This window comes from Oncorhynchus nerka, linkage group LG1 (genome assembly GCF_034236695.1).
Source record: "Oncorhynchus nerka isolate Pitt River linkage group LG1, Oner_Uvic_2.0, whole genome shotgun sequence".
NCBI classification, from domain to species: Eukaryota; Metazoa; Chordata; class Actinopteri; order Salmoniformes; family Salmonidae; genus Oncorhynchus; species Oncorhynchus nerka.
Genome location: NC_088396.1, coordinates 44,784,804 through 44,796,553, shown reverse-complemented (window position 1 = coordinate 44,796,553; position 11,750 = coordinate 44,784,804).

The window sequence follows — 11,750 nt, the reverse complement described above, 5'->3', positions numbered from 1 at the left end:
CTATGAAAGGGAATCCCCAACGCACCAAACCACCCAGGAGTGAATAACAAGGTATATACACTGTGAATGCTGACTATTCATTTCACTACCTGACCTGTCTGTCTGGAGACTGTCAGATAGAGTTAGTCTTTAGACTGAAACACCTGTCTGTCTGGAGACTGTCAGATAGAGTTAGTCTTTAGACTGAGGACCTGTCTGTCTGTAGACTCTGATAGGGTTAGTCTTTAGACTGAAACACCTGTCTGTCTGTAGACTCTGATAGGGTTAGTCTTTAGACTGAAACACCTGTCTGTCTGTAGACTCTGATAGGGTTAGTCTTTAGACTGAAACACCTGTCTGTCTGAGACTCTGATAGGGTTAGTCTTTAGACTGAAACACCTGTCTGTCTGGAGACTCTGATAGGGTTAGTCTTTAGACTGAAACACCTGTCTGTCTGGAGACTCAGATAGGGTTAGTCTTTAGACTGAAACACCTGTCTGTCTGGAGACTCTGATAGGGTTAGTCTTTAGACTGAAACACCTGTCTGTCTGGAGACTCTCTGATGGGGTTAGTCTTTAGACTGAAACACCTGTCTGTCTGGAGACTCTCAGATAGGGTTAGTCTTTAGACTGAAACACCTGTCTGTCTGTAGACTCTGATAGGGTTAGTCATTAGACTGAAACACCTGTCTGTCTGTCAACTCTGATAGGGTTAGTCTGTAGACTGAAACACCTGTCTGGAAACAAAACAACATGACAAAAAGTGAATATGGGGGGGGGGGGGGGCAAATTGTTGTTGTCTGGTTTAATCTTTAGTACAATGCCTTCACATGTATAATGTAGCTTCACATCCTCAACATCACTGACAACATTTCCAGAGCATAGGATGAATGCAGTAAATATCTAAGGACAATCAGCCAATCATCGCCACAGCTTTATAAATCATGTGTGTGTACCTTTGATAAACACACACACACACACACACACCGCCCTGAGGTGCACAGGGATTTCATGCAGAAACACAGGATTTACATAGACCTAAATAGCAACGGTGGGGGAGGCAGCCTGAGCCGCTGTGATTCCATATAAAAAATGCATAAAGACGTCACAGTGAGGACCAATCGTGACCATTAAATTCATCACCAGAAGCACTACCCCCATCGTGCCCTTGCGGACAGCAGGCACATGGTTGGATGGGATTGCAGTGGCTAGCGACACACACAGATCGCTGGAGCATGCGTGCCAGATTCCAACACCTCCCTTTTGGTCCTTTCAGCCATTCAGGGTTTAAGCATGCATTCTGTTTGTGTGTGTGTGTGTGTGTGTGTGTGTGTGTGTGTGTGTGTGTGTGTGTGTGTGGGCATCAACATATTGGATGGGGTTTGAAAGAGAAGAGGCTATAGATCTGATACTTCCTCTGTGAGGGTTTATTTATCCTAAACATAAGATCGGATGAGATATCGCCTCAGATACTGTAGATGCTGAGAACGTGGCAGACTGAGGCGGAGGCGAACTACATTTCAGTCCGTGTTGTGCACCGTCCGGAAGGTAGTTAGGGATGAGCTCTCACTTGACAAATGTCGTAAATACATATATAACATAACACACCTACTACACATCTAAATATAGAAATGCATACACTAGACAGTCAAATAAACTGCAGTTTGACATGTGGGAAAATATTTGAGAAAATAGGTTAGCTTCTGTCATTTTCTCTTCCTTTAACCTGAATAGATATCATGGTATATATCAAGGTATAAGAGCATCGTCTTATTTTTGATTGGAAGGTTTAGTTAGATGACATACTTGAAATAGACTACATTCCTAATGTATAGAATTTTCCATCCTGATTTATAATCAAGTTATAGGTCATAGGGCAATAATATTCACAGATATCGTTCAAAAGTGGGTACTGCAGTCATGAGACTAACCATGATTCCATTAGGATCAGTGCTCAACCAGCAAAACAGAGGGTAATATTGTGTCCTAAAAACCTTTCATTCAGTCTTCTCATGGCAGGCTTTTCAGGTTGACAATGCAAATTTAAGCGGCTTCCCACATCGAGCAAGGAACGTGTAATGCTATTCAGAACTCCTTTGATCTCATGTTAGAAAAGGGGAGGCAGCTCCCATTTTCCGCAGATTAAGGTTTCAAAGCGGTGAAATGAGTGAGCAGTGACTTTTCCTTCTTTTAATTGAGGGAGTCGTGCCCTTGTACTTCACAAGCGCAGGCTTTATGTAAAAGCGAATCATTTAAGGATCCACTGAAAGGAACTACAGCTATAATTATAGGCACATGGACATGTGTTAATCTCTCTGTGCTGCTTTGAATGGGGAGAAGGAGAAGGCACAGTGATATGAACAATAGCCAGGAAAATGGAAAGGCAGTCCAATATGCACTGAGTGTGCAAAACATTTAGGTCACCTTCCTAATATTGAGTTGCACGCCCTCATTTTGCCTTCAGAACAGCCTTTAATTCGTCGGGGCATGGACTCGACAATGTGTCAAACACATTCCACAGGGATCCTGGCCCACTCCAAAGCTTCCCACAGTTGTGTCAAGTTGGCTGGATGTCCTTTGGGTGGTTGGCCATTCTTGATACACACGGGAAACTGTTGAGCGTGAAAAACCCAGCAGCATTGCAGTTTTTTACACAAACCGGTGTGTCTGGCACCTACTACCATACCCCGTTCAAAGGCAAATGGAACACATACACAATCCATGTCTCAATTGTCTCAAGGCTTAAAAATCATTCTTGAACCTGTCTCCTCCACTTCATCTACACTGATTGTAGTGGATTTAACAAGTGACATCAATAAGGGATCATAGCTTTCATCTGGTCAGTCTATGACATGGAAAGATCAAGTGTCCTTAATGTGTTTTACACTGTAGAACTTCACAGACTATATATGACAAACTAGAGTGCCCCACTCAAGAATATCAGTCCTCCTTTTGGAAATGACCCTACATGTGAGAGGTGAGCCATTCATTTGCTTTTATAACTGTGCTCTTGCCTCTATACTGCTGGGTAAATCCCTTTGAATTCAATCACTTTTTGACAGCATCCCTTTTGATTTAAACAAAACTTTACATACATGTTTGATCATGCAAGAAGTGCTCAGAAAGTTACATTTTGGATCTGAATGCCAAAACATTCAGGAGATAAAGGTGCTCAGTTTAAACATTTTGCCTACCCCACCAATCCATGACACACCATGTCACTCGAAAACATAAACGGTTGGGTTTGATATCATTTAAAAGCTTACAAACAAGGTTGTCAAACTGAAATGTTTTGAACCTTTAATGTCAATTATCTAAAAATGTGTAAACTACAATTTTCTTTATTTTCACATATTCACATATGATGTAGCTTAGACCCTACGTTACATCATCTGAGGTGGTGTAGTGCCCACCATCAGTTGAGACACAACATGTTTCTGAATACAGAGTGGGGGCCATTTCAATACTATAATTCATAGAATGGACCTATCCCTTCAGACCACTGGAATTTAGCTGCTACATTTGAATTACTACCATAAAGATGGCCGCCCGGCCCACCCACCGTCGATTGTCAACTTAAATGGTTATGTGTATTCTATGATCTATTTCTATCATTTCAATAGGTTTCCTACGTAGGATTGACAGTATACTCTTATTAAATCCCTTTAGATCACTTCATTACTCCCTTCTCGTGTCCAGCTCGCAGTGTTGGTTAACTCTGGAGGTTCCGCTTGTCTCCACAAAGTTTGGTAAATCTGCCTATAGTTTTAATGCACCATAATTATAGAATACCTTACAAAGCTAATAACACCTGGATTTCCTAGTGTCGGTAGGGCAGTTTAAAACTCTGTTGTTAAATGCTCATTGAAATGGGCTCCCAAGTGGCGCAGTGGTCTAAGGCACTGCATCTCAGTGCAAGAGGAGTTACTACAGTCGCTGATTCGAATCCAGGCTGTATCACATCCTGCTGTGATTGGGAGTCTCATATGGCGGCGCACAATTGGCCCAGCGTCATTCGGGTTTGGCCATGGTAGGCCGTAATTGTTAATAAGGAAAGTCAGCCAACAAGTGCTCAGCATTTGTGGGAACTTCAAGACTGTTGGAAAAGCATTCCAGGTGACTACCTCATGAGCTGGTTGAGAGAAAGCCAAGAGTTTGCAAAGCTGTCATCAAGGTGGTGGTTAGTTTGAAGAATCTAAAAAATAAATATATTTTGATTTGTTTAACACTTTTGGTTACAACATGATTCGATGTGTTATTTCATAGTTTTGATGTCTTCATTATTATTCTACAATGTAGAAAATAGTAAAAAATATAAAATAACCCTTGAATGAGTAGGTGTTTCCAAACTTTTGACTGGTACTGTATGCCTCATGGTATGGTGGGTTATGCAAAAAACACCTTTATCTCAAATGATTTGGCATTCAGGTCCAAAAAGTTACTTTCTGAGCACTTCTACAATGGGCAAATACATATGGAAGGTTCTGTTCAAATCAAAAGGGGTTGTCAAAAAGTGATTGAATATAAAATTATTTACTCTGCTATTAAAATCATACTGTATCGGTCAGAATATGATTTGTCATGCAGCTGACTTATCACACTTTCAGGCATTCCACTGACTAAAAAAAGGCTTTTACATTGTGTGTAAGCAATTCTCAGGACTTTGGGTGGCCTTGTAAATGTAGAGCATCCCTTTGAAGTAGGCCTAGAGAGCCTTAGTCATTTAAAAACCACATCACTGGTGAAAGTTTCACTTATGAGCTAGGTCTACTGCAGTAAGAACAATGTCATTTGTTGATTAACACAGTAAGTGAACTGTCATAAACGACGACACTTTACTCTGCTCCGAAGTTTACAAAGTACCTCAAGTCCACGATGATTTCATCCACGGAGTTGAGCGCAGACTAGTGTGTTTTTATCCTTACCGTGTACTTATGTTTGTCCTCTGTTGTTGAGTGCCTATCTTGTTTGTTGAATTCCATCCTTTTTAATAAATCATAAATCAAATACAACTACTTCCTCATTGCTGTTGATCTAAAATGGCAACTCAGCGCAAATGTGCATGTGCCAATTGAATCTCAACAAGGGAGCAGTCGATGGTTTTATTTGATTTTTTTATTAAAAAGTATGGATTTCATCAAACAAAGAAAGGGTTTAAAATGTAAAAAATATATATATTATCGACTGCATAGTGACTAATTAGTCAGATGTTTATTTCAGAAATCTGTAGTCTACGCTCAACTCCGTGGATTAAATCATCATGGAGTTGACGTACTTGGTACTATTTAGTATGAGTTGGCTTATCAGATGTTGGCAGAAAAGATGTCATACATTGTGACCAGTCACCATACCCAAGCTCAATAACCATTTAAAATAGGCTACTAAAATCAATCCAATCCCAATTAAAAGGAAAATGCAGTTTAGCGGTATTAGAGGGCTGGCTTGAGGACCATGAGGACACCTGGGAGCGGGATGGCAGAAGAGTGTCTGTATGGCTGGCTTGAGGACCATGAGGACACCTGGGAGCGGGATGGCAGAAGAGTGTCTGTATGGCTGGCTTGAGGACCACGAGGACACCTGGGAGCGGGATGGCAGAAGAGTGTCTGTATGGCTGGCTTGAGGACCATGAGGACACCTGGGAGCGGGATGGCAAAAGAGTGTCTGTATGGCTGGCTTGAGGACCATGAGGACACCTGGGAGCGGGATGGCAACAGAGTGTCTGTATGGCTGGCTTGAGGACCATGAGGACACCTGGGAGCGGGATGGCAAAAGAGTGTCTGTATGGCTGGCTTGAGGACCATGAGGACACCTGGGAGCGGGATGGCAAAAGAGTGTCTGTATGGCTGGCTTGAGGACCATGAGGACACCTGGGAGCGGGATGGCAAAAGAGTGTCTGTATGGCTGGCTTGAGGACCATGAGGACACCTGGGAGCGGGATGGCAAAAGAGTGTTTGTATGGCTGGCTTGAGGACCATGAGGACACCTGGGAGCGGGATGGCAGAAGAGTGTCTGTATGGCTGGCTTGCTTGTTCTGTGGAGAACGGGTCGACACAGCTGCAGAGAACAGTGCGACTTTTTCTAAAAACAATGCAGAGGAAGAGATGACTGTAGTAGATGGCTTTGGCTAGGTAACTGCTGTTTGACTAGGTAACTGCTGTTTGACTAGGTAACTGCTGTTTGACTAGGTAACTGCTGTTTGACTAGGTAACTGCTGTTTGACTAGGTAACTGCTGTTTGGCTAGGTAACTGCTGTTTGGCTAGGTAACTGCTGTTTGGCTAGGTAACTGCTGTTTGACTAGGTTACTGCTGTTTGGCTAGGTAACTGCTGTTTGACTAGGTAACTGCTGTTTGACTAGGTAACTGCTGTTTCACTAGGTAACTGCTGTTTCACTAGGTAACTGCTGTTTGACTAGGTAACTGCTGTTTGGCTAGGTAACTGCTGTTTGGCTAGGTAACTGCTGTTTGACTAGGTAACTGCTGTTTGGCTAGGTAACTGCTGTTTGACTAGGTAACTGCTGTTTGGCTAGGTAACTGCTGTTTGGCTAGGTAACTGCTGTTTCACTAGGTAACTGCTGTTTGGCTAGGTAACTGCTGTTTGACTAGGTAACTGCTGTTTGACTAGGTAACTGCTGTTTGACTAGGTAACTGCTGTTTCACTAGGTAACTGCTGTTTGGCTAGGTAACTGCTGTTTGACTAGGTAACTGCTGTTTGGCTAGGTAACTGCTGTTTCACTAGGTAACTGCTGTTTGACTTGTCATGGAGCTAAACAAGTGTTTTAATCCCGATGCTGAACTAGTGAACAGTATGACATGTGTTTCTAGAATGTTAAAGGGAAAATCCATCCCAAACCACAAATTCCTATGATTATGTTAAATAACACTAATATGTGAAAACTATATTTCTGTTGAACAAATGTTTCAATTTGTCCTCATAACAAGGTTGGTAATGTAGCAACGTCAAAATCATTGTGGAAATGTGTTGCAGCTCAAGTCGACTACAAAACACACGATGCAATGGTCTCTCTCTGGGCTGGCTGACTAGCTAGCTAGCTAGCAAACGTAAATCCAAACAATACTAGCTGTAAAAAAAAGAAAATTGCCTAACAAACTGTACTATCAATTTAAGAGTCCATCTCAGGAGTTCAACTTGCAGTCCGCCTCTGCCCAAAGCGAGTGCAGAGTACATTGCTGTGGCAACAATGGCACTTTCCCACAGACATTGGCTGCATTCCAAACACTTAACAGACATACCCTCTCCCCTCAGCCCTCAAAATAAGTGGACACTTCTGATGACGTATCATGACATCTGACGAGTTTACACTTGCAAGGCAAGCGGCGAGGGAGGAAGGAATTCATTTTAATTCATTACATTTTTTCTCTGAAATTCATCACTCGTTCGTCCTGCAACGATTGTGTTTTATATGCTCTATTATTGCATGTCTACTTATATTAACCATATAATTATTACTATAAGTATAATAGCTAGCAAATGAATGAGCTAACTAACGTCAGCCTGCCAAGCTGGAACTTCTGAAGAAGGAAAATGTTTTATTTCTACAATATCCAAAAGCTAACCAAACAAAAACATATTTACTTTTATAAGATGTGTTTGTGCATTAGTAGGACAACTTCCAACATATTTATATTTGTTTTTACTTACACTTGTATGTTAACTCCATATTGACGTTGAGTTTTTAAGTTTTGGCTGACTTTTCTTAGGGTTAGGGATGTACAATCATCTCAAATTGAATTATGGGGCGTTTCAGGTCCCGAAGTGAACATAATTGTACACTTGCAAACTCCATTAAATACGAGGGCTGAGGGGCTTACGTTGCAAACGTCCCTTGCTAATCACTTGGACAAATGACAAATATACTTTTTTGCTTAAGTTTTTATGTAGAGAATCAAATGTAAAGTTCAACATACATCCATCACATTTTTAACTCTACTCTAGTTTGTCACAAAAACTGTTGGGTTAAATACCAAATGTGCCTACTCTGGTCTTGGCATTTGCGCTCTAGCCAACAGCTCACAGATACAGAGCGGGTAAGCTAGTCTACATGATGAGATTATTATGGATAAGAGGCAGAATATTTTTATTAGTCAAACGGCAGTCAAGTATCGATCATCATGTCACCAGAATCAGCCCCTCGATATTTACTGTAAAGGAGCATCAAGATCACTGTGTACTTTCATCAACCTGTGAAGTTCATCATAAGTTATTTCATCTGTAGCCAAATAAACGGCATGGTTTCCTGAGTTGTAGTAGAAGGATCACATACCATACCATATCATCTCATGACTAATTTACTTTGATATAATGGTTATTATATCAATATTTGCGCATAAAGGTGTTTCCACTGACATTTCTCACATAATTATTCTTACCGACACAAAATGATCCCACCATATCGAACGAACCAATGATCTGTCTGCATTCACGAAATTGTACTGAAACTTCCCGTTTCCATGACAGGTGTCTTGATTTTGTTTTATACGGTATGACATTGCTCACATACAAACATATGAATGGAAACGTGGTTACAAATACAACATAGGCTTTCACCAAATCCACAGGAGTTTCACAATGGGCCCAGCGTCGTCCGGGTTTGGCCAGGGTAGGCCTTCATTGTAAATAAGAATTTGTTCTTAACTGACTTGCCTAGTTAAATAAAAAAATGTTTTATTTCACCTTTATTTAACCAGGTAGGCTATTTGATAACAAGTTATAATTTACAACTGTGACCTGGCCAACATAAAACAAAGCAATGCGACACAAATAACAACACAGTGTTACTCATGGAATAAACAAACATACAGTCAATAACACAATAGAGAAAAAGTCTATGTACAGTGTGTGCAAATGAGGTAAGATAAGGGAGGTAAGGCCATAGTGACAAAATAATTACAATTTAAACACTGGAGTGATAGATGTGCAGAAGATGAATGTGCAAGTAGAGATACTGGGGTGCAAAGGAGCAACAACAACAAAAAGAACAGTATGGGGATGAGGTAGTTGGATGGGCTATTTACAGATGGGCTATGTACAGGTGCAGTTGTCTGTGAGCTGCTCTGACAGCTGGTGCTTAAAGTTCATGAGGGAGATATTAGTCATAAATAAAGGTTGAAGACTGTATAAAAATGAAGACTTTTACCTCTGGGGTGGATTGTCCCTTTAAATCCCATATTGTCTGACGTGAATGAAACTACAGCAACAAGGTGATCATGGCTGGAGTCACTGTTGCTTGTTTTTACCTTTCTCCAAATTTCGATTTGAACTGTTTTTAATTTGTGTAAAAATTAATTAAGTGAGCTTCAATTTTATACAAATCCCATCCCGTCTCTTTGCCATACCATCGGACCTAGATGTATCTGAAATGATGGGCTGGTTTGTGACAGAGTGCTTAAAACACATGGCCAGGCCTATTTAGATTTCGCATGACATGTTGGTAAGACTCAGGAAATATAATACGAAGTTAAAATACTTTAGGTAACTGCTAGACTAACCTATTCAGGCGCATGTGTTCAATGCTGTAGGAAACAAAACAAAAAGGCAGTAAACAAAATTCCCTCAAAATAAGTCTTTTTTTTAATAGCAGCTGGCACATAGCCTACAGATAGCAGTTATTCAACACTCTAGCAACATCTTTCCTTTTTACTTTGTAGCTTACATTGAATTCAGTCACTACACATGGATTTCGTATTTTGGCCCGATCCAGAATGCTCAGTTTACAAGGCGCAGTAATGCCCTGGACCAGAGCTAGATTGTACACAGCGTCTCCTTTGCCAGAGACACATTTCCATTCGTAACCATATTTGTCATTGAAAACATTTACAGTCTCCCTATGCAAATTGACAATTGTTTTTCTATTCAGTAAGACAAATGAATGTAGAAATAAAGCGTCGCTTTATAGAAAGTGTTTGAAACAACAAAGTGTTTGTTCGTTTCTGTCTGCATGTGGAACGAAAACTCACCTTTTCCTGAATATTATTGGTAGAAAAAATGACGCACTCGTTCCGTCCGTGCGTGATGGTGTCGTTTTAGGAACGCCCCTCACGCTGTTCGTTGTTTAGGTCTTCACTGGCTTGAGAGAGAGAGCTTTTTCGCTCACTATTTTGACAATACTGTCAAGGGATGATTTTTCTAGGCTACTTGTGAACATATTCTCTGCCAACAACTGATCTTCCATGTTTTAGTGGACTCAGTGACGATATGTACAATATTTTACCCAACATCTGCAAGATCCTAAAATCGACTTTATCTTGTGTGTGTGGGGGGGGGGGAGGGGGGGGGTTATTTGCATTTCATTATGTTAGTTAAATTAGTAAGGTCATGGATGATGTAATTCTTCTGAGATCCTGTGTAAACAGTTCATGGCCAGTTTGGTTGTCTGCTGCTGTGGTAATTTGAGCTCAAGCCTAGTCTTTTTAAACTTCAAAGAGGCGAAAGTAATTTAAAAAGTCTCTCACACAGCCTCTAAGAAATCTTCACATAAAGTAGAATCCACATCAGAAGGTCATAATTCAGCAGAACTAATCACATAAGTGTAAAGGCAGCAATAACTAACAGTTGAGAGAGAGATTTTAGATTATTCTTTCTCATTTTATAGTAAAGTAAAAGTCTGTGCTAATTACTTTATATTAAATTGGAACAATCCCTGACTAGAAGCTTGTCATGGACAGTTAGAAATGTCTATAGTACTTTTGAAAATGTTTCCCTTTTAAATGTTTATTGAACGTATCATTATATTGGTATGTTCAAATTCAATTATTATTCACTTGTAAAGCGAAACAAAAACACAACACACAAACGCTCCCTTCATTTTCACATCCCTTCTGTGACATGCTCCGTTAGAAAGTCTCCAGTCCACACACTGAACTGTGACATTTTCACATCCCTTCTGTGACATGCTCCGTTAGAAAGTCTCCAGTCCACACACTGAACTGTGACATTTTCACATCCCTTCTGTGACATGCTCCGTTAGAAAGTCTCCAGTCCACACACTGAACTGTGACATTTTCACATCCCTTCTGTGACATGCTCCGTTAGAAAGTCTCCAGTCCACACACTGAACTGTGACATTTTCACATCCCTTCTGTGACATGCTCCGTTAGAAAGTCTCCAGTCCACACACTGAACTGTGACATTTTCACATCCCTTCTGTGACATGCTCCGTTAGAAAGTCTCCAGTCCAAACACTGAACTGTGACATTTTCACATCCCTTCTGTAACATGCTCCGTTAGAAAGTCTCCAGTCCAAACACTGAACTACTCGTGGTAAACGTTTCCCTATGGAGAAATAGGCTATTCTGAAAGATCAACTGCGTCTTGGCATCCAATGTAAAACAGCTAGTATGTATTATGTGTGGTTTCTAAGATCCACGTGAGGCCACATATGAAATATAAGCTTACTGTATGTGTCGCAATGGATAACTTTTCACTTCAACCTATGAACATGGATTGAGGACTGCCAATAGTAGTAATACTGGTAGCAATATATTGAGATGAGCATGATGCAACACAGTCACAAGGATTCGCTGTGTACCGCATGGTAGCCAGGGCACTAAAACAGGGGAGAAGTTGAGCCTTGCACTTCAACGCTCTAAGTTGTAGTGGGAAAAAACCCAGTATGCTGTTCTGCATCTACGTCATATCGCTGAGTTTACCTAATACAAATTCTATAGAGATGAGACTGCTACAGGCCTACTCCTAAATGTTTGCAAGTATAAATGATCACTGTTAGATTGATAATAAAAAATAAGTAATTCAAG